This window comes from Argopecten irradians, chromosome 12 (assembly GCF_041381155.1).
Source record: "Argopecten irradians isolate NY chromosome 12, Ai_NY, whole genome shotgun sequence".
Classification (NCBI taxonomy): domain Eukaryota; kingdom Metazoa; phylum Mollusca; class Bivalvia; order Pectinida; family Pectinidae; genus Argopecten; species Argopecten irradians.
This window is the reverse complement of record NC_091145.1, coordinates 23,172,437-23,192,915: the sequence shown is the minus strand read 5'-3', so window position 1 is coordinate 23,192,915 and position 20,479 is coordinate 23,172,437. Positions and strand designations below refer to the sequence as shown.

The window sequence follows — 20,479 nt, the reverse complement described above, 5'->3', positions numbered from 1 at the left end:
AGGTATAAAAACTTATTCAATCGATTTGAATTTTCAGTAGAAATTATTAGTATCAATGATTCTTTTGAATAGTAATTCCTCTCAAATTAACATAAGATAATGTGAAATCAAACGATACAGAAATAGCATGTACAATTTATTCTCAACATAATAGTGAAGGAAATAATAAATGACATTTTCTTAAAATTGTTGTTTTATCTTTGTCTATTTTATTATCATTTGTTATGTCAATATAACGTACACAAAAAGGCAAACCATACGTATTGTTTCTGTGTGAAGAATGCGATAGTAATTTCATTACTTCTTTTTACAAATCCCATCGATAATTAGAGGTACAGTAACGGCGAACTATATGTTATGTACGTATACATACGTATAATTTTAAAGATAAAATCAGATGAACCATGCCTTTTATTCGTATGTTTAACTTGATATTATAACGAGAAGGTTTTCATGTGAGATAGAAAAAATAAATAAAGATAATGTTCCGATGCTGAGAATTGACTCTGGGCCGTCTGGGTGAAAACCAGCCAAAAGTATATTTCTTTTTCTTAAAAACAAATATTGTATGACATATGTTTTATTAATTTTGTGGAAAAATATAATAAAAAAAATAATGTTCCGATGCCGGGAATTGAACCCGGGCCGTCTGGGTGAAAACCAGAAATCCTAACCACTAGACCACATCGGAGCTTACAGGCTAATATACCCAGTTGGCTGTGGATCATACATCATAACAAAGCTTTTTGGATACAAAGATGATACACTTTGATTGATATGTATTAGAATTTATTTACAAGATTGAAAATATTAGTACAAATCACTCGTAAGTGCAATGATCAAATAATATTTTGTGAAATCAAACGATGCAGAAACCCTGACAAATAATATAACTATATCACTTATTTTCAAACATAATTTTGGTGTATAAATTAATAAGTCTTTTCGTCACAAGGCATCTGCTAGAAAAGATAGCTAATTTTGTCTTTCCATCAAACATCATAATGAGGATTCAGCTAAATCATTGAATATTCTATGGTGTATTTGATAAAACTTAGCATATTAAATATCCTAAACCATCTTATGTGCATTAGCAGTCTGATTAAAATACTGATCCTTATTATCACTGCGTTTGATCAACTAAAATGATTTGACATCATCCAGTTCGGGATCATGATTTGATGATCTTTCGAATTAACAAATCAAATTTCTGCGTTCAGAATCTTGGAAGTGATATCATCTTGCATGTAGTCATCTCGCCCAATGATCACAACAAAGCCAAATGTATAGGTACACTGAGACGAAATGTCGTTTTCAATTGAAGTAGGTATGTTTAGAAAATATACAAAAGGTATATAGGTTACAACAACGTGACCCCATATGTAATAATGTCAGATCTTCTATCAAACGGATGTAAGAATAAAAGATAAAAATAATGTTCCGATGCCGGGAATTGAACCCGGGCCGTCTGGGTGAAAACCAGAAATCCTAACCACTAGACCACATCGGAGCTTACAGAACAATATAGCTAGTTGGTTGTGGATCAAACATCATAATAAGGCATCTCTAAACATAGATCCTTCCTGATGTTTGATAGCTAAAAGGTATAAAAACTTATTCGATCGATTTGAATTTTCAGTAGAAATTATTAGTATCAATGATTCTTTTGAATAGTAATTCCTCTCAAATTAACATAAGATAATGTGAAATCAAACGATACAGAAATAGCATGTACAATTTATTCTCAACATAATAGTGAAGGAAATAATAAATGACATTTTCTTAAAATTGTTGTTTTATCTTTGTCTATTTTATTATCATTTGTTATGTCAATATAACGTACACAAAAAGGCAAACCATACGTATTGTTTCTGTGTGAAGAATGCGATAGTAATTTCATTACTTCTTTTTACAAATCCCATCGATAATTAGAGGTACAGTAACGGCGAACTATATGTTATGTACGTATACATACGTATAATTTTAAAGATAAAATCAGATGAACCATGCCTTTTATTCGTATGTTTAACTTGATATTATAACGAGAAGGTTTTCATGTGAGATAGAAAAAATAAATAAAGATAATGTTCCGATGCTGAGAATTGACTCTGGGCCGTCTGGGTGAAAACAGCCAAAAGTATATTTCTTTTTCTTAAAAACAAATATTGTATGACATATGTTTTATTAATTTTGTGGAAAAATATAATAAAAAAAATAATGTTCCGATGCCGGGAATTGAACCCGGGCCGTCTGGGTGAAAACCAGAAATCCTAACCACTAGACCACATCGGAGCTTACAGGCTAATATACCCAGTTGGCTGTGGATCATACATCATAACAAAGCTTTTTGGATACAAAGATGATACACTTTGATTGATATGTATTAGAATGTATTTACAAGATTGAAAATATTAGTACAAATCACTCGTAAGTGCAATGATCAAATAATATTTTGTGAAATCAAACAATGCAGAAACCCTGACAAATAATATAACTATATCACTTATTTTCAAACATAATTTTGGTGTATAAATTAATAAGTCTTTTCGTCACAAGGCATCTGCTAGAAAAGATAGCTAATTTTGTCTTTCCATCAAACATCATAATGAAGATTCAGCTAAATCATTGAATATTCTATGGTGTATTTGATAAAACTTAGCATATTAAATATCCTAAACCATCTTATGTGCATTAGCAGTCTGATTAAAATACTGATCCTTATTATCACTGCGTTTGATCAACTAAAATGATTTGACATCATCCAGTTCGGGATCATGATTTGATGATCTTTCGAATTAACAAATCAAATTTCTGCGTTGAGAATCTTGGAAGTGATATCATCTTGCATGTAGTCATCTCGCCCAATGATCACAACAAAGCCAAATGTATAGGTACACTGAGACGAAATGTCGTTTTCAATTGAAGTAGGTATGTTTAGAAAATATACAAAAGGTATATAGGTTACAACAACGTGACCCCATATGTAATAATGTCAGATCTTCTATCAAACGGATGTAAGAATAAAAAATAAAAAAAAATGTTCCGATGCCGGGAATTGAACCCGGGCCGTCTGGGTGAAAACCAGAAATCCAAACCACTAAACCACATCGGAGCTTACAGAACAATATAGCTAGTTGGTTGTGGATCAAACATCATAATAAGGCATCTCTAAACATAGATCCTTCCTGATGTTTGATAGCTAAAAGGTATAAAAACTTATTCGATCGATTTGAATTTTCAGTAGAAATTATTAGTATCAATGATTCTTTTGAATAGTAATTCCTCTCAAATTAACATAAGATAATGTGAAATCAAACGATACAGAAATAGCATGTACAATTTATTCTCAACATAATAGTGAAGGAAATAATAAATGACATTTTCTTAAAATTGTTGTTTTATCTTTGTCTATTTTATTATCATTTGTTATGTCAATATAACGTACACAAAAAGGCAAACCATACGTATTGTTTCTGTGTGAAGAATGCGATAGTAATTTCATTACTTCTTTTTACAAATCCCATCGATAATTAGAGGTACAGTAACGGCGAACTATATGTTATGTACGTATACATACGTATAATTTTAAAGATAAAATCAGATGAACCATGCCTTTTATTCGTATGTTTAACTTGATATTATAACGAGAAGGTTTTCATGTGAGATAGAAAAAATAAATAAAGATAATGTTCCGATGCTGAGAATTGACTCTGGGCCGTCTGGGTGAAAACCAGCCAAAAGTATATTTCTTTTTCTTAAAAACAAATATTGTATGACATATGTTTTATTAATTTTGTGGAAAAATATAATAAAAAAAATAATGTTCCGATGCCGGGAATTGAACCCGGGCCGTCTGGGTGAAAACCAGAAATCCTAACCACTAGACCACATCGGAGCTTACAGGCTAATATACCCAGTTGGCTGTGGATCATACATCATAACAAAGCTTTTTGGATACAAAGATGATACACTTTGATTGATATGTATTAGAATTTATTTACAAGATTGAAAATATTAGTACAAATCACTCGTAAGTGCAATGATCAAATAATATTTTGTGAAATCAAACGATGCAGAAACCCTGACAAATAATATAACTATATCACTTATTTTCAAACATAATTTTGGTGTATAAATTAATAAGTCTTTTCGTCACAAGGCATCTGCTAGAAAAGATAGCTAATTTTGTCTTTCTATCAAACATCATAATGAGGATTCAGCTAAATCATTGAATATTCTATGGTGTATTTGATAAAACTTAGCATATTAAATATCCTAAACCATCTTATGTGCATTAGCAATCTGATTAAAATACTGATCCTTATTATCACTGCGTTTGATCAACTAAAATGATTTGACATCATCCAGTTCGGGATCATGATTTGATGATCTTTCGAATTAACAAATCAAATTTCTGCGTTCAGAATCTTGGAAGTGATATCATCTTGCATGTAGTCATCTCGCCCAATGATCACAACAAAGCCAAATGTATAGGTACAATGAGACGAAATGTCGTTTTCAATTGAAGTAGGTATGTTTAGAAAATATACAAAAGGTATATAGGTTACAACAACGTGACCCCATATGTAATAATGTCAGATCTTCTATCAAACGGATGTAAGAAAAAAAAAAAAAAAAAATGTTCCGATGCCGGGAATTGAACCCGGGCCGTCTGGGTGAAAACCAGAAATCCTAACCACTAGACCACATCGGAGCTTACAGAACAATATAGCTAGTTGGTTGTGGATCAAACATCATAATAAGGCATCTCTAAACATAGATCCTTCCTGGTGTTTGATAGCTAAAAGGTATAAAAACTTATTCAATCGATTTGAATTTTCAGTAGAAATTATTAGTATCAATGATTCTTTTGAATAGTAATTCCTCTCAAATTAACATAAGATAATGTGAAATCAAACGATACAGAAATAGCATGTACAATTTATTCTCAACATAATAGTGAAGGAAATAATAAATGACATTTTCTTAAAATTGTTGTTTTATCTTTGTCTATTTTATTATCATTTGTTATGTCAATATAACGTACACAAAAAGGCAAACCATACGTATTGTTTCTGTGTGAAGAATGCGATAGTAATTTCATTACTTCTTTTTACAAATCCCATCGATAATTAGAGGTACAGTAACGGCGAACTATATGTTATGTACGTATACATACGTATAATTTTAAAGATAAAATCAGATGAACCATGCCTTTTATTCGTATGTTTAACTTGATATTATAACGAGAAGGTTTTCATGTGAGATAGAAAAAATAAATAAAGATAATGTTCCGATGCTGAGAATTGACTCTGGGCCGTCTGGGTGAAAACCAGCCAAAAGTATATTTCTTTTTCTTAAAAACAAATATTGTATGACATATGTTTTATTAATTTTGTGGAAAAATATAATAAAAAAATAATGTTCCGATGCCGGGAATTGAACCCGGGCCGTCTGGGTGAAAACCAGAAATCCTAACCACTAGACCACATCGGAGCTTACAGGCTAATATACCCAGTTGGCTGTGGATCATACATCATAACAAAGCTTTTTGGATACAAAGATGATACACTTTGATTGATATGTATTAGAATTTATTTACAAGATTGAAAATATTAGTACAAATCACTCGTAAGTGCAATGATCAAATAATATTTTGTGAAATCAAACGATGCAGAAACCCTGACAAATAATATAACTATATCACTTATTTTCAAACATAATTTTGGTGTATAAATTAATAAGTCTTTTCGTCACAAGGCATCTGCTAGAAAAGATAGCTAATTTTGTCTTTCCATCAAACATCATAATGAAGATTCAGCTAAATCATTGAATATTCTATGGTGTATTTGATAAAACTTAGCATATTAAATATCCTAAACCATCTTATGTGCATTAGCAGTCTGATTAAAATACTGATCCTTATTATCACTGCGTTTGATCAACTAAAATGATTTGACATCATCCAGTTCGGGATCATGATTTGATGATCTTTCGAATAAACAAATCAAATTTCTGCGTTCAGAATCTTGGAAGTGATATCATCTTGCATGTAGTCATCTCGCCCAATGATCACAACAAAGCCAAATGTATAGGTACACTGAGACGAAATGTCGTTTTCAATTGAAGTAGGTATGTTTAGAAAATATACAAAAGGTATATAGGTTACAACAACGTGACCCCATATGTAATAATGTCAGATCTTCTATCAAACGGATGTAAGAAAAAAAAATAAAAATAAATGTTCCGATGCCGGGAATTGAACCCGGGCCGTCTGGGTGAAAACCAGAAATCCTAACCACTAGACCACATCGGAGCTTACAGAACAATATAGCTAGTTGGTTGTGGATCAAACATCATAATAAGGCATCTCTAAACATAGATCCTTCCTGATGTTTGATAGCTAAAAGGTATAAAAACTTATTCGATCGATTTGAATTTTCAGTAGAAATTATTAGTATCAATGATTCTTTTGAATAGTAATTCCTCTCAAATTAACATAAGATAATGTGAAATCAAACGATACAGAAATAGCATGTACAATTTATTCTCAACATAATAGTGAAGGAAATAATAAATGACATTTTCTTAAAATTGTTGTTTTATCTTTGTCTATTTTATTATCATTTGTTATGTCAATATAACGTACACAAAAAGGCAAACCATACGTATTGTTTCTGTGTGAAGAATGCGATAGTAATTTCATTACTTCTTTTTACAAATCCCATCGATAATTAGAGGTACAGTAACGGCGAACTATATGTTATGTACGTATACATACGTATAATTTTAAAGATAAAATCAGATGAACCATGCCTTTTTTTCGTATGTTTAACTTGATATTATAACGAGAAGGTTTTCATGTGAGATAGAAAAAATAAATAAAGATAATGTTCCGATGCTGAGAATTGACTCTGGGCCGTCTGGGTGAAAACCAGCCAAAAGTATATTTCTTTTTCTTAAAAACAAATATTGTATGACATATGTTTTATTAATTTTGTGGAAAAATATATAATAAAAAAAATAATGTTCCGATGCCGGGAATTGAACCCGGGCCGTCTGGGTGAAAACCAGAAATCCTAACCACTAGACCACATCGGAGCTTACAGGCTAATATACCCAGTTGGCTGTGGATCATACATCATAACAAAGCTTTTTGGATACAAAGATGATACACTTTGATTGATATGTATTAGAATGTATTTACAAGATTGAAAATATTAGTACAAATCACTCGTAAGTGCAATGATCAAATAATATTTTGTGAAATCAAACAATGCAGAAACCCTGACAAATAATATAAACTATATCACTTATTTTCAAACATAATTTTGGTGTATAAATTAATAAGTCTTTTCGTCACAAGGCATCTGCTAGAAAAGATAGCTAATTTTGTCTTTCCATCAAACATCATAATGAAGATTCAGCTAAATCATTGAATATTCTATGGTGTATTTGATAAAACTTAGCATATTTAAATATCCTAAACCATCTTATGTGCATTAGCAGTCTGATTAAAATACTGATCCTTATTATCACTGCGTTTGATCAACTAAAATGATTTGACATCATCCAGTTCGGGATCATGATTTGATGATCTTTCGAATTAACAAATCAAATTTCTGCGTTCAGAATCTTGGAAGTGATATCATCTTGCATGTAGTCATCTCGCCCAATGATCACAACAAAGCCAAATGTATATTTACTGAGACGAAATGTCGTTTTCAATTGAAGTAGGTATGTTTAGAAAATATACAAAAGGTATATAGGTTACAACAACGTGACCCCATATGTAATAATGTCAGATCTTCTATCAAACGGATGTAAGAAAATAAAAATAAAAATAATGTTCCGATGCCGGGAATTGAACCCGGGCCGTCTGGGTGAAAACCAGAAATCCTAACCACTAGACCACATCGGAGCTTACAGAACAATATAGCTAGTTGGTTGTGGATCAAACATCATAATAAGGCATCTCTAAACATAGATCTTTCCTGGTGTTTGATAGCTAAAAGGTATAAAAACTTATTCAATCGATTTGAATTTTCAGTAGAAATTATTAGTATCAATGATTCTTTTGAATAGTAATTCCTCTCAAATTAACATAAGATAATGTGAAATCAAACGATACAGAAATAGCATGTACAATTTATTCTCAACATAATAGTGAAGGAAATAATAAATGACATTTTCTTAAAATTGTTGTTTTATCTTTGTCTATTTTATTATCATTTGTTATGTCAATATAACGTACACAAAAGGGCAAACCATACGTATTGTTTCTGTGTGAAGAATGCGATAGTAATTTCATTACTTCTTTTTACAAATCCCATCGATAATTAGAGGTACAGTAACGGCGAACTATATGTTATGTACGTATACATACGTATAGTTTTAAAGATAAAATCAGATGAACCATGCCTTTTTTTCGTATGTTTAAACTTGATATTATAACGAGAAGGTTTTCATGTGAGATAGAAAAAATACATAAAGATAATGTTCCGATGCTGAGAATTGATTCTGGGCCGTCTGGGTGAAAACCAGCCAAAAGTATATTTCTTTTTTTCTTAAAAACAAATATTGTATGACATATGTTTTATTAATTTTGTGGAAAAATATAATAAAAAAAATAATGTTCCGATGCCGGGAATTGAACCCGGGCCGTCTGGGTGAAAACCAGAAATCCTAACCACTAGACCACATCGGAGCTTACAGGCTAATATACCCAGTTGGCTGTGGATCATACATCATAACAAAGCTTTTTGGAACAAAGATGATACACTTTGATTGATATGTATTAGAATGTATTTACAAGATTGAAAATATTAGTACAAATCACTCGTAAGTGCAATGATCAAATAATATTTTGTGAAATCAAACAATGCAGAAACCCTGACAAATAATATAACTATATCACTTATTTTCAAACATAATTTTGGTGTATAAATTAATAAGTCTTTTCGTCACAAGGCATCTGCTAGAAAAGATATCTAATTTTGTCTTTCCATCAAACATCATAATGAGGATTCAGCTAAATCATTGAATATTCTATGGTGTATTTGATAAAACTTAACATATTAAATATCCTAAACCATCTTATGTGCATTAGCAGTCTGATTAAAATACTGATCCTTATTATCACTGTGTTTGATCAACTAAAATGATTTGACATCATCCAGTTCGGGATCATGATTTGATGACCTTTCGAATAAACAAATCAAATTTCTGCGTTCAGAATCTTGGAAGTGATATCATCTTGCATGTAGTCATCTCGCCCAATGATCACAACAAAGCCAAATGTATATTTATAATGAGACGAAATGTCGTTTTCAATTGAAGTAGGTATGTTTAGAAAATATACAAAAGGTATATAGGTTACAACAACGTGACCCCATATGTAATAATGTCAGATCTTCTATCAAACGGATTTGAGAAAATAAAAATAAAAATAATGTTCCGATGCCGGGAATTGAACCCGGGCCGTCTGGGTGAAAACCAGAAATCCTAACCACTAGACCACATCGGAGCTTTCAGAACAATATAGCTAGTTGGTTGTGGATCAAACATCATAATAAGGCATCTCTAAACATAGATCTTTCCTGGTGTTTGATAGCTAAAAGGTATAAAAACTTATTCAATCGATTTGAATTTTCAGTAGAAATTATTAGTATCAATGATTCTTTTGAATAGTAATTCCTCTCAAATTAACATAAGATAATGTGAAATCAAACGATACAGAAATAGCATGTACAATTTATTCTCAACATAATAGTGAAGGAAATAATAAATGACATTTTCTTAAAATTGTTGTTTTATCTTTGTCTATTTTATTATCATTTGTTATGTCAATATAACGTACACAAAAGGGCAAACCATACGTATTGTTTCTGTGTGAAGAATGCGATAGTAATTTCATTACTTCTTTTTACAAATCCCATCGATAATTAGAGGTACAGTAACGGCGAACTATATGTTATGTACGTATACATACGTATAATTTTAAAGATAAAATCAGATGAACCATGCCTTTTTTTCGTATGTTTAACTTGATATTATAACGAGAAGGTTTTCATGTGAGATAGAAAAAATACATATAGATAATGTTCCGATGCTGAGAATTGATTCTGGGCCGTCTGGGTGAAAACCAGCCAAAAGTATATTTCTTTTTCTTAAAAACAAATATTGTATGACATATGTTTTATTAATTTTGTGGAAAAATATAATAAAAAAAATAATGTTCCGATGCCGGGAATTGAACCCGGGCCGTCTGGGTGAAAACCAGAAATCCTAACCACTAGACCACATCGGAGCTTACAGGCTAATATACCCAGTTGGCTGTGGATCATACATCATAACAAAGGTTTTTGGAAACAAAGATGATACACTTTGATTGATATGTATTAGAATGTATTTACAAGATTGAAAATATTAGTACAAATCACTCGTAAGTGCAATGATCAAATAATATTTTGTGAAATCAAACGATGCAGAAACCCTGACAAATAATATAACTATATCACTTATTTTCACACATAATTTTGGTGTATAAATTAATAAGTCTTTTCGTCACAAGGCATCTGCTAGAAAAGATATCTAATTTTGTCTTTCCATCAAACATCATAATGAGGATTCAGCTAAATCATTGAATATTCTATGGTGTATTTGATAAAACTTAACATATTAAATATCCTAAACCATCTTATGTGCATTAGCAGTCTGATTAAAATACTGATCCTTATTATCACTGTGTTTGATCAACTAAAATGATTTGACATCATCCAGTTCGGGATCATGATTTGATGACCTTTCGAATAAACAAATCAAATTTCTGCGTTCAGAATCTTGGAAGCGATATCATCTTGCATGTAGTCATCTCGCCCAATGATCACAACAAAGCCAAATGTATATTTATAATGAGACGAAATGTCGTTTTCAATTGAAGTAGGTATGTTTAGAAAATATACAAAAGGTATATAGGTTACAACAACGTGACCCCATATGTAATAATGTCAGATCTTCTATCAAACGGATTTGAGAAAATAAAAATAAAAATAATGTTCCGATGCCGGGAATTGAACCCGGGCCGTCTGGGTGAAAACCAGAAATCCTAACCACTAGACCACATCGGAGCTTTCAGAACAATATAGCTAGTTGGTTGTGGATCAAACATCATAATAAGGCATCTCTAAACATAGATCTTTCCTGGTGTTTGATAGCTAAAAGGTATAAAAACTTATTCAATCGATTTGAATTTTCAGTAGAAATTATTAGTATCAATGATTCTTTTGAATAGTAATTCCTCTCAAATTAACATAAGATAATGTGAAATCAAACGATACAGAAATAGCATGTACAATTTATTTTTTAAAATTGTTGTTTTTATCTCATTTTATTATCATTTGTTATGTCAATATAACGTACACAAAAGGGCAAACCATATAAGAATGCGATAGTAATTTCATTACTTCTTTTTACAAATCCCATCGATAATTAGTGAAGAACTATATGTTATGTACGTATACATACGTAAATTTTAAAGATAAAATCAGAAATGAACATGCCCTTTTTTTTCTTGATATTATAACGAGAAGGTTTTCATGTGAGATAGAAAAAAATTGATAATGTTCCGATGCTGAGAATTGATTCTGGGCCGTCTTTATATTTCTTTTTTTCTTAAAAAACAAATATTGTATGACATATGTTTTATTAATTTTGTTGTGCATTAGCAGTCTGATTAAAATACTGATCCTTATTATCACTGTGTTTGATCAACTAAAATGATTTGACATCATCCAGTTCGGGATCATGATTTGATGACCTTTCGAATAAACAAATCAAATTTCTGCGTTCAGAATCTTGGAAGTGATATCATCTTGCATGTAGTCATCTCGCCCAATGATCACAACAAAGCCAAATGTATATTTATAATGAGACGAAATGTCGTTTTCAATTGAAGTAGGTATGTTTAGAAAATATATACAAAAGGTATATAGGTTACAACAACGTGACCCCATATGTAATAATGTCAGATCTTCTATCAAACGGATTTGAGAAAATAAAAATAAAAATAATGTTCCGATGCCGGGAATTGAACCCGGGCCGTCTGGGTGAAAACCAGAAATCCTAACCACTAGACCACATCGGAGCTTTCAGAACAATATAGCTAGTTGGTTGTGGATCAAACATCATAATAAGGCATCTCTAAACATAGATCTTTCCTGGTGTTTGATAGCTAAAAGGTATAAAAACTTATTCAATCGATTTGAATTTTCAGTAGAAATTATTAGTATCAATGATTCTTTTGAATAGTAATTCCTCTCAAATTAACATAAGATAATGTGAAATCAAACGATACAGAAATAGCATGTACAATTTATTCTCAACATAATAGTGAAGGAAATAATAAATGACATTTTCTTAAAATTGTTGTTTTATCTTTGTCTATTTTATTATCATTTGTTATGTCAATATAACGTACACAAAAGGGCAAACCATACGTATTATTTCTGTGTGAAGAATGCGATAGTAATTTCATTACTTCTTTTTGCAAATCCCATCGATAATTAGAGGTACAGTAACGGCGAACTATATGTTATGTACGTATACATACGTATAATTTTAAAGATAAAATCAGATGAACCATGCCTTTTTTTCGTATGTTTAACTTGATATTATAACGAGAAGGTTTTCATGTGAGATAGAAAAAATACATATAGATAATGTTCCGATGCTGAGAATTGATTCTGGGCCGTCTGGGTGAAAACCAGCCAAAAGTATATTTCTTTTTCTTAAAAACAAATATTGTATGACATATGTTTTATTAATTTTGTGGAAAAATATAATAAAAAAAAATAATGTTCCGATGCCGGGAATTGAACCCGGGCCGTCTGGGTGAAAACCAGAAATCCTAACCACTAGACCACATCGGAGCTTACAGGCTAATATACCCAGTTGGCTGTGGATCATACATCATAACAAAGGTTTTTGGAAACAAAGATGATACACTTTGATTGATATGTATTAGAATGTATTTACAAGATTGAAAATATTAGTACAAATCACTCGTAAGTGCAATGATCAAATAATATTTTGTGAAATCAAACGATGCAGAAACCCTGACAAATAATATAACTATATCACTTATTTTCACACATAATTTTGATGTATAAATTAATAAGTCTTTTCGTCACAAGGCATCTGCTAGAAAAGATATCTAATTTTGTCTTTCCATCAAACATCATAATGAGGATTCAGCTAAATCATTGAATATTCTATGGTGTATTTGATAAAACTTAACATATTAAATATCCTAAACCATCTTATGTGCATTAGCAGTCTGATTAAAATACTGATCCTTATTATCACTGTGTTTGATCAACTAAAATGATTTGACATCATCCAGTTCGGGATCATGATTTGATGACCTTTCGAATAAACAAATCAAATTTCTGCGTTCAGAATCTTGGAAGCGATATCATCTTGCATGTAGTCATCTCGCCCAATGATCACAACAAAGCCAAATGTATATTTATAATGAGACGAAATGTCGTTTTCAATTGAAGTAGGTATGTTTAGAAAATATACAAAAGGTATATAGGTTACAACAACGTGACCCCATATGTAATAATGTCAGATCTTCTATCAAACGGATTTGAGAAAATAAAAATAAAAATAATGTTCCGATGCCGGGAATTGAACCCGGGCCGTCTGGGTGAAAACCAGAAATCCTAACCACTAGACCACATCGGAGCTTTCAGAACAATATAGCTAGTTGGTTGTGGATCAAACATCATAATAAGGCATCTCTAAACATAGATCTTTCCTGGTGTTTGATAGCTAAAAGGTATAAAAACTTATTCAATCGATTTGAATTTTCAGTAGAAATTATTAGTATCAATGATTCTTTTGAATAGTAATTCCTCTCAAATTAACATAAGATAATGTGAAATCAAACGATACAGAAATAGCATGTACAATTTATTCTCAACATAATAGTGAAGGAAATAATAAATGACATTTTCTTAAAATTGTTGTTTTATCTTTGTCTATTTTATTATCATTTGTTATGTCAATATAACGTACACAAAAGGGCAAACCATACGTATTATTTCTGTGTGAAGAATGCGATAGTAATTTCATTACTTCTTTTTACAAATCCCATCGATAATTAGAGGTACAGTAACGGCGAACTATATGTTATGTACGTATACATACGTATAATTTTAAAGATAAAATCAGATGAACCATGCCTTTTTTTCGTATGTTTAACTTGATATTATAACGAGAAGGTTTTCATGTGAGATAGAAAAAATACATATAGATAATGTTCCGATGCTGAGAATTGATTCTGGGCCGTCTGGGTGAAAACCAGCCAAAAGTATATTTCTTTTTCTTAAAAACAAATATTGTATGACATATGTTTTATTAATTTTGTGGAAAAATATAATAAAAAAAAATAATGTTCCGATGCCGGGAATTGAACCCGGGCCGTCTGGGTGAAAACCAGAAATCCTAACCACTAGACCACATCGGAGCTTACAGGCTAATATACCCAGTTGGCTGTGGATCATACATCATAACAAAGGTTTTTGGAAACAAAGATGATACACTTTGATTGATATGTATTAGAATGTATTTACAAGATTGAAAATATTAGTACAAATCACTCGTAAGTGCAATGATCAAATAATATTTTGTGAAATCAAACGATGCAGAAACCCTGACAAATAATATAACTATATCACTTATTTTCACACATAATTTTGGTGTATAAATTAATAAGTCTTTTCGTCACAAGGCATCTGCTAGAAAAGATATCTAATTTTGTCTTTCCATCAAACATCATAATGAGGATTCAGCTAAATCATTGAATATTCTATGGTGTATTTGATAAAACTTAACATATTAAATATCCTAAACCATCTTATGTGCATTAGCAGTCTGATTAAAATACTGATCCTTATTATCACTGTGTTTGATCAACTAAAATGATTTGACATCATCCAGTTCGGGATCATGATTTGATGACCTTTCGAATAAACAAATCAAATTTCTGCGTTCAGAATCTTGGAAGTGATATCATCTTGCATGTAGTCATCTCGCCCAATGATCACAACAAAGCCAAATGTATATTTATAATGAGACGAAATGTCGTTTTCAATTGAAGTAGGTATGTTTAGAAAATATACAAAAGGTATATAGGTTACAACAACGTGACCCCATATGTAATAATGTCAGATCTTCTATCAAACGGATTTGAGAAAATAAAAATAAAAATAATGTTCCGATGCCGGGAATTGAACCCGGGCCGTCTGGGTGAAAACCAGAAATCCTAACCACTAGACCACATCGGAGCTTTCAGAACAATATAGCTAGTTGGTTGTGGATCAAACATCATAATAAGGCATCTCTAAACATAGATCTTTCCTGGTGTTTGATAGCTAAAAGGTATAAAAACTTATTCAATCGATTTGAATTTTCAGTAGAAATTATTAGTATCAATGATTCTTTTGAATAGTAATTCCTCTCAAATTAACATAAGATAATGTGAAATCAAACGATACAGAAATAGCATGTACAATTTATTCTCAACATAATAGTGAAGGAAATAATAAATGACATTTTCTTAAAATTGTTGTTTTATCTTTGTCTATTTTATTATCATTTGTTATGTCAATATAACGTACACAAAAGGGCAAACCATACGTATTGTTTCTGTGTGAAGAATGCGATAGTAATTTCATTACTTCTTTTTACAAATCCCATCGATAATTAGAGGTACAGTAACGGCGAACTATATGTTATGTACGTATACATACGTATAATTTTAAAGATAAAATCAGATGAACCATGCCTTTTATTCGTATGTTTAACTTGATATTATAACGAGAAGGTTTTCATGTGAGATAGAAAAAATACATATAGATAATGTTCCGATGCTGAGAATTGATTCTGGGCCGTCTGGGTGAAAACCAGCCAAAAGTATATTTCTTTTTCTTAAAAACAAATATTGTATGACATATGTTTTATTAATTTTGTGGAAAAATATAATAAAAAAATAATGTTCCGATGCCGGGAATTGAACCCGGGCCGTCTGGGTGAAAACCAGAAATCCTAACCACTAGACCACATCGGAGCTTACAGGCTAATATACCCAGTTGGCTGTGGATCATACATCATAACAAAGGTTTTTGGAAACAAAGATGATACACTTTGATTGATATGTATTAGAATTTATTTACAAGATTGAAAATATTAGTACAAATCACTCGTAAGTGCAATGATCAAATAATATTTTGTGAAATCAAACGATGCAGAAACCCTGACAAATAATATAACTATATCACTTATTTTCACACATAATTTTGGTGTATAAATTAATAAGTCTTTTCGTCACAAGGCATCTGCTAGAAAATATATCTAATTTTGTCTTTCCATCAAACATCATAATGAGGATTCAGCTAAATCATTGAATATTCTATGGTGTATTTGATAAAACTTAACATATTAAATATCCTAAACCATCTTATGTGCATTAGCAGTCTGATTAAAATACTGATCCTTATTATCACTGTGTTTGATCAACTAAAATGATTTGACATCATCCAGTTCGGGATCATGATTTGATGACCTTTCGAATAAACAAATCAAATTTCTGCGTTCAGAATCTTGGAAGTGATATCATCTTGCATGTAGTCATCTCGCCCAATGATCACAACAAAGCCAAATGTATATTTATAATGATACGAAATGTCGTTTTCAATTGAAGTAGGTATGTTTAGAAAATATACAAAAGGTATATAGGTTACAACAACGTGACCCCATATGTAATAATGTCAGATCTTCTATCAAACGGATTTGAGAAAATAAAAATAAAAATAATGTTCCGATGCCGGGAATTGAACCCGGGCCGTCTGGGTGAAAACCAGAAATCCTAACCACTAGACCACATCGGAGCTTTCAGAACAATATAGCTAGTTGGTTGTGGATCAAACATCATAATAAGGCATCTCTAAACATAGATCTTTCCTGGTGTTTGATAGCTAAAAGGTATAAAAACTTATTCAATCGATTTGAATTTTCAGTAGAAATTATTAGTATCAATGATTCTTTTGAATAGTAATTCCTCTCAAATTAACATAAGATAATGTGAAATCAAACGATACAGAAATAGCATGTACAATTTATTCTCAACATAATAGTGAAGGAAATAATAAATGACATTTTCTTAAAATTGTTGTTTTATCTTTGTCTATTTTATTATCATTTGTTATGTCAATATAACGTACACAAAAGGGCAAACCATACGTACTGTTTCTGTGTGAAGAATGCGATAGTAATTTCATTACTTCTTTTTACAAATCCCATCGATAATTAGAGGTACAGTAACGGCGAACTATATGTTATGTACGTATACATACGTATAATTTTAAAGATAAAATCAGATGAACCATGCCTTTTATTCGTATGTTTAACTTGATATTATAACGAGAAGGTTTTCATGTGAGATAGAAAAAATACATAAAGATAATGTTCCGATGCTGAGAATTGACTCTGGGCCGTCTGGGTGAAAACCAGCCAAAAGTATATTTCTTTTTCTTAAAAACAAATATTGTATGACATATGTTTTATTAATTTTGTGGAAAAATATAATAAAAAAAATAATGTTCCGATGCCGGGAATTGAACCCGGGCCGTCTGGGTGAAAACCAGAAATCCTAACCACTAGACCACATCGGAGCTTACAGGCTAATATACCCAGTTGGCTGTGGATCATACATCATAACAAAGGTTTTTGGATACAAAGATGATACACTTTGATTGATATGTATTAGAATGTATTTACAAGATTGAAAATATTAGTACAAATCACTCGTAAGTGCAATGATCAAATAATATTTTGTGAAATCAAACAATGCAGAAACCCTGACAAATAATATAACTATATCACTTATTTTCACACATAATTTTGATGTATAAATTAATAAGTCTTTTCGTCACAAGGCATCTGCTAGAAAAGATATCTAATTTTGTCTTTCCATCAAACATCATAATGAGGATTCAGCTAAATCATTGAATATTCTATGGTGTATTTGATAAAACTTAACATATTAAATATCCTAAACCATCTTATGTGCATTAGCAGTCTGATTAAAATACTGATCCTTATTATCACTGTGTTTGATCAACTAAAATGATTTGACATCATCCAGTTCGGGATCATGATTTGATGACCTTTCGAATAAACAAATCAAATTTCTGCGTTCAGAATCTTGGAAGCGATATCATCTTGCATGTAGTCATCTCGCCCAATGATCACAACAAAGCCAAATGTATATTTATAATGAGACGAAATGTCGTTTTCAATTGAAGTAGGTATGTTTAGAAAATATACAAAAGGTATATAGGTTACAACAACGTGACCCCATATGTAATAATGTCAGATCTTCTATCAAACGGATTTGAGAAAATAAAAATAAAAATAATGTTCCGATGCCGGGAATTGAACCCGGGCCGTCTGGGTGAAAACCAGAAATCCTAACCACTAGACCACATCGGAGCTTTCAGAACAATATAGCTAGTTGGTTGTGGATCAAACATCATAATAAGGCATCTCTAAACATAGATCTTTCCTGGTGTTTGATAGCTAAAAGGTATAAAAACTTATTCAATCGATTTGAATTTTCAGTAGAAATTATTAGTATCAATGATTCTTTTGAATAGTAATTCCTCTCAAATTAACATAAGATAATGTGAAATCAAACGATACAGAAATAGCATGTACAATTTATTCTCAACATAATAGTGAAGGAAATAATAAATGACATTTTTTTTTAAATTGTTGTTTTATCTTTGTCTATTTTATTATCATTTGTTATATCAATATAACGTACACAAAAGGGCAAACCATAAGTATTGTTTCTGTGTGAAAAATGCGATAGTAATTTCATTACTTCTTTTTACAAATCCCATCGATAATTAGAGGTACAGTAACGGCGAACTATATGTTATGTACGTATACATACGTATAATTTTAAAGATAAAATCAGATGAACCATGCCTTTTTTTCGTATGTTTAACTTGATATTATAACGAGAAGGTTTTCATGTGAGATAGAAAAAAAACATATAGATAATGTTCCGATGCTGAGAATTGATTCTGGGCCGTCTGGGTGAAAACCAGCCAAAAGTATATTTCTTTTTCTTAAAAACAAATATTGTATGACATATGTTTTATTAATTTTGTGGAAAAATATAATAAAAACAATAATGTTCCGATGCCGGGAATTGAACCCGGGCCGTCTGGGTGAAAACCAGAAATCCTAACCACTAGACCACATCGGAGCTTACAGGCTAATATACCCAGTTGGCTGTGGATCATACATCATAACAAAGGTTTTTGGAAACAAAGATGATACACTTTGATTGATATGTATTAGAATTTATTTACAAGATTGAAAATATTAGTACAAATCACTCGTAAGTGCAATGATCAAATAATATTTTGTGAAATCAAACGATGCAGAAACCCTGACAAATAATATAACTATATCACTTATTTTCACACATAATTTTGGTGTATAAATTAATAAGTCTTTTCGTCACAAGGCATCTGCTAGAAAATATATCTAATTTTGTCTTTCCATCAAACATCATAATGAGGATTCAGCTAAATCATTGAATATTCTATGGTGTATTTGATAAAACTTAACATATTAAATATCCTAAACCATCTTATGTGCATTAGCAGTCTGATTAAAATACTGATCCTTATTATCACTGTGTTTGATCAACTAAAATGATTTGACATCATCCAGTTCGGGATCATGATTTGATGACCTTTCGAATAAACAAATCAAATTTCTGCGTTCAGAATCTTGGAAGTGATATCATCTTGCATGTAGTCATCTCGCCCAATGATCACAACAAAGCCAAATGTATATTTATAATGAGACGAAATGTCGTTTTCAATTGAAGTAGGTATGTTTAGAAAATATACAAAAGGTATATAGGTTACAACAACGTGACCCCATATGTAATAATGTCAGATCTTCTATCAAACGGATTTGAGAAAATAAAAATAAAAATAATGTTCCGATGCCGGGAATTGAACCCGGGCCGTCTGGGTGAAAACCAGAAATCCTAACCACTAGACCACATCGGATCTTACTAGTTTAGCAATACAGGTAAGATATGTAGCTATGACGGCTCTATTCATAGCCCACGGTGTTGTTATGATCACGTGATAATCATGCTGTGTATATAGATTGTATTATAGCTTACCTCAAATAAGAATAAATGTTACGACAGACGATGCTTGTTTATTTTAAATTGTGTTTATCTATCATCATAGTTGTACACATATATAAACAAACCACAACAATGCTACGTATGTGACTATAGCTATATACATGTATACTGTACATGTACTCATACAGTAAACAGACTGTGTATAATACCAGAGATTTAAATGTAATTTTA

At 31.1% G+C, this 20,479-nt stretch overlaps 25 non-coding genes across 25 annotated transcripts; all 25 read right to left on the bottom strand.

Moving 5' to 3' along the window:
- Nucleotides 1–619: 619 nt before the first annotated feature.
- On the bottom strand, nucleotides 620–691 carry Trnae-uuc (transfer RNA glutamic acid (anticodon UUC)). Its single transcript has one exon. It is a non-coding gene; the product is annotated as a tRNA-Glu (tRNA).
- Nucleotides 692–1,438: 747 nt separating this feature from the next.
- On the bottom strand, nucleotides 1,439–1,510 carry Trnae-uuc (transfer RNA glutamic acid (anticodon UUC)). The gene has a single exon. It is a non-coding gene; the product is annotated as a tRNA-Glu (tRNA).
- Nucleotides 1,511–2,220: 710 nt separating this feature from the next.
- On the bottom strand, nucleotides 2,221–2,292 carry Trnae-uuc (transfer RNA glutamic acid (anticodon UUC)). Its single transcript has one exon. It is a non-coding gene; the product is annotated as a tRNA-Glu (tRNA).
- A 748-nt stretch (nucleotides 2,293–3,040) lies between these two features.
- Trnae-uuc (transfer RNA glutamic acid (anticodon UUC)) lies at nucleotides 3,041–3,112 on the bottom strand. Its single transcript has one exon. It is a non-coding gene; the product is annotated as a tRNA-Glu (tRNA).
- A 711-nt stretch (nucleotides 3,113–3,823) lies between these two features.
- Nucleotides 3,824–3,895, bottom strand: Trnae-uuc (transfer RNA glutamic acid (anticodon UUC)). Its single transcript has one exon. It is a non-coding gene; the product is annotated as a tRNA-Glu (tRNA).
- Nucleotides 3,896–4,642: 747 nt separating this feature from the next.
- Nucleotides 4,643–4,714, bottom strand: Trnae-uuc (transfer RNA glutamic acid (anticodon UUC)). Its single transcript has one exon. It is a non-coding gene; the product is annotated as a tRNA-Glu (tRNA).
- A 710-nt stretch (nucleotides 4,715–5,424) lies between these two features.
- On the bottom strand, nucleotides 5,425–5,496 carry Trnae-uuc (transfer RNA glutamic acid (anticodon UUC)). The gene has a single exon. It is a non-coding gene; the product is annotated as a tRNA-Glu (tRNA).
- A 748-nt stretch (nucleotides 5,497–6,244) lies between these two features.
- Trnae-uuc (transfer RNA glutamic acid (anticodon UUC)) lies at nucleotides 6,245–6,316 on the bottom strand. Its single transcript has one exon. It is a non-coding gene; the product is annotated as a tRNA-Glu (tRNA).
- A 713-nt stretch (nucleotides 6,317–7,029) lies between these two features.
- Nucleotides 7,030–7,101, bottom strand: Trnae-uuc (transfer RNA glutamic acid (anticodon UUC)). The gene has a single exon. It is a non-coding gene; the product is annotated as a tRNA-Glu (tRNA).
- A 748-nt stretch (nucleotides 7,102–7,849) lies between these two features.
- Trnae-uuc (transfer RNA glutamic acid (anticodon UUC)) lies at nucleotides 7,850–7,921 on the bottom strand. The gene has a single exon. It is a non-coding gene; the product is annotated as a tRNA-Glu (tRNA).
- Nucleotides 7,922–8,635: 714 nt separating this feature from the next.
- Trnae-uuc (transfer RNA glutamic acid (anticodon UUC)) lies at nucleotides 8,636–8,707 on the bottom strand. The gene has a single exon. It is a non-coding gene; the product is annotated as a tRNA-Glu (tRNA).
- Nucleotides 8,708–9,454: 747 nt separating this feature from the next.
- On the bottom strand, nucleotides 9,455–9,526 carry Trnae-uuc (transfer RNA glutamic acid (anticodon UUC)). Its single transcript has one exon. It is a non-coding gene; the product is annotated as a tRNA-Glu (tRNA).
- Nucleotides 9,527–10,237: 711 nt separating this feature from the next.
- On the bottom strand, nucleotides 10,238–10,309 carry Trnae-uuc (transfer RNA glutamic acid (anticodon UUC)). Its single transcript has one exon. It is a non-coding gene; the product is annotated as a tRNA-Glu (tRNA).
- A 748-nt stretch (nucleotides 10,310–11,057) lies between these two features.
- On the bottom strand, nucleotides 11,058–11,129 carry Trnae-uuc (transfer RNA glutamic acid (anticodon UUC)). Its single transcript has one exon. It is a non-coding gene; the product is annotated as a tRNA-Glu (tRNA).
- Nucleotides 11,130–12,073: 944 nt separating this feature from the next.
- Nucleotides 12,074–12,145, bottom strand: Trnae-uuc (transfer RNA glutamic acid (anticodon UUC)). Its single transcript has one exon. It is a non-coding gene; the product is annotated as a tRNA-Glu (tRNA).
- A 712-nt stretch (nucleotides 12,146–12,857) lies between these two features.
- Nucleotides 12,858–12,929, bottom strand: Trnae-uuc (transfer RNA glutamic acid (anticodon UUC)). Its single transcript has one exon. It is a non-coding gene; the product is annotated as a tRNA-Glu (tRNA).
- A 748-nt stretch (nucleotides 12,930–13,677) lies between these two features.
- On the bottom strand, nucleotides 13,678–13,749 carry Trnae-uuc (transfer RNA glutamic acid (anticodon UUC)). The gene has a single exon. It is a non-coding gene; the product is annotated as a tRNA-Glu (tRNA).
- Nucleotides 13,750–14,461: 712 nt separating this feature from the next.
- Nucleotides 14,462–14,533, bottom strand: Trnae-uuc (transfer RNA glutamic acid (anticodon UUC)). The gene has a single exon. It is a non-coding gene; the product is annotated as a tRNA-Glu (tRNA).
- A 748-nt stretch (nucleotides 14,534–15,281) lies between these two features.
- Nucleotides 15,282–15,353, bottom strand: Trnae-uuc (transfer RNA glutamic acid (anticodon UUC)). Its single transcript has one exon. It is a non-coding gene; the product is annotated as a tRNA-Glu (tRNA).
- A 710-nt stretch (nucleotides 15,354–16,063) lies between these two features.
- On the bottom strand, nucleotides 16,064–16,135 carry Trnae-uuc (transfer RNA glutamic acid (anticodon UUC)). Its single transcript has one exon. It is a non-coding gene; the product is annotated as a tRNA-Glu (tRNA).
- Nucleotides 16,136–16,883: 748 nt separating this feature from the next.
- Trnae-uuc (transfer RNA glutamic acid (anticodon UUC)) lies at nucleotides 16,884–16,955 on the bottom strand. The gene has a single exon. It is a non-coding gene; the product is annotated as a tRNA-Glu (tRNA).
- Nucleotides 16,956–17,666: 711 nt separating this feature from the next.
- Nucleotides 17,667–17,738, bottom strand: Trnae-uuc (transfer RNA glutamic acid (anticodon UUC)). The gene has a single exon. It is a non-coding gene; the product is annotated as a tRNA-Glu (tRNA).
- Nucleotides 17,739–18,486: 748 nt separating this feature from the next.
- Trnae-uuc (transfer RNA glutamic acid (anticodon UUC)) lies at nucleotides 18,487–18,558 on the bottom strand. Its single transcript has one exon. It is a non-coding gene; the product is annotated as a tRNA-Glu (tRNA).
- A 712-nt stretch (nucleotides 18,559–19,270) lies between these two features.
- Trnae-uuc (transfer RNA glutamic acid (anticodon UUC)) lies at nucleotides 19,271–19,342 on the bottom strand. The gene has a single exon. It is a non-coding gene; the product is annotated as a tRNA-Glu (tRNA).
- A 748-nt stretch (nucleotides 19,343–20,090) lies between these two features.
- Trnae-uuc (transfer RNA glutamic acid (anticodon UUC)) lies at nucleotides 20,091–20,162 on the bottom strand. The gene has a single exon. It is a non-coding gene; the product is annotated as a tRNA-Glu (tRNA).
- Between the last annotated feature and the right edge of the window lie 317 nt (nucleotides 20,163–20,479).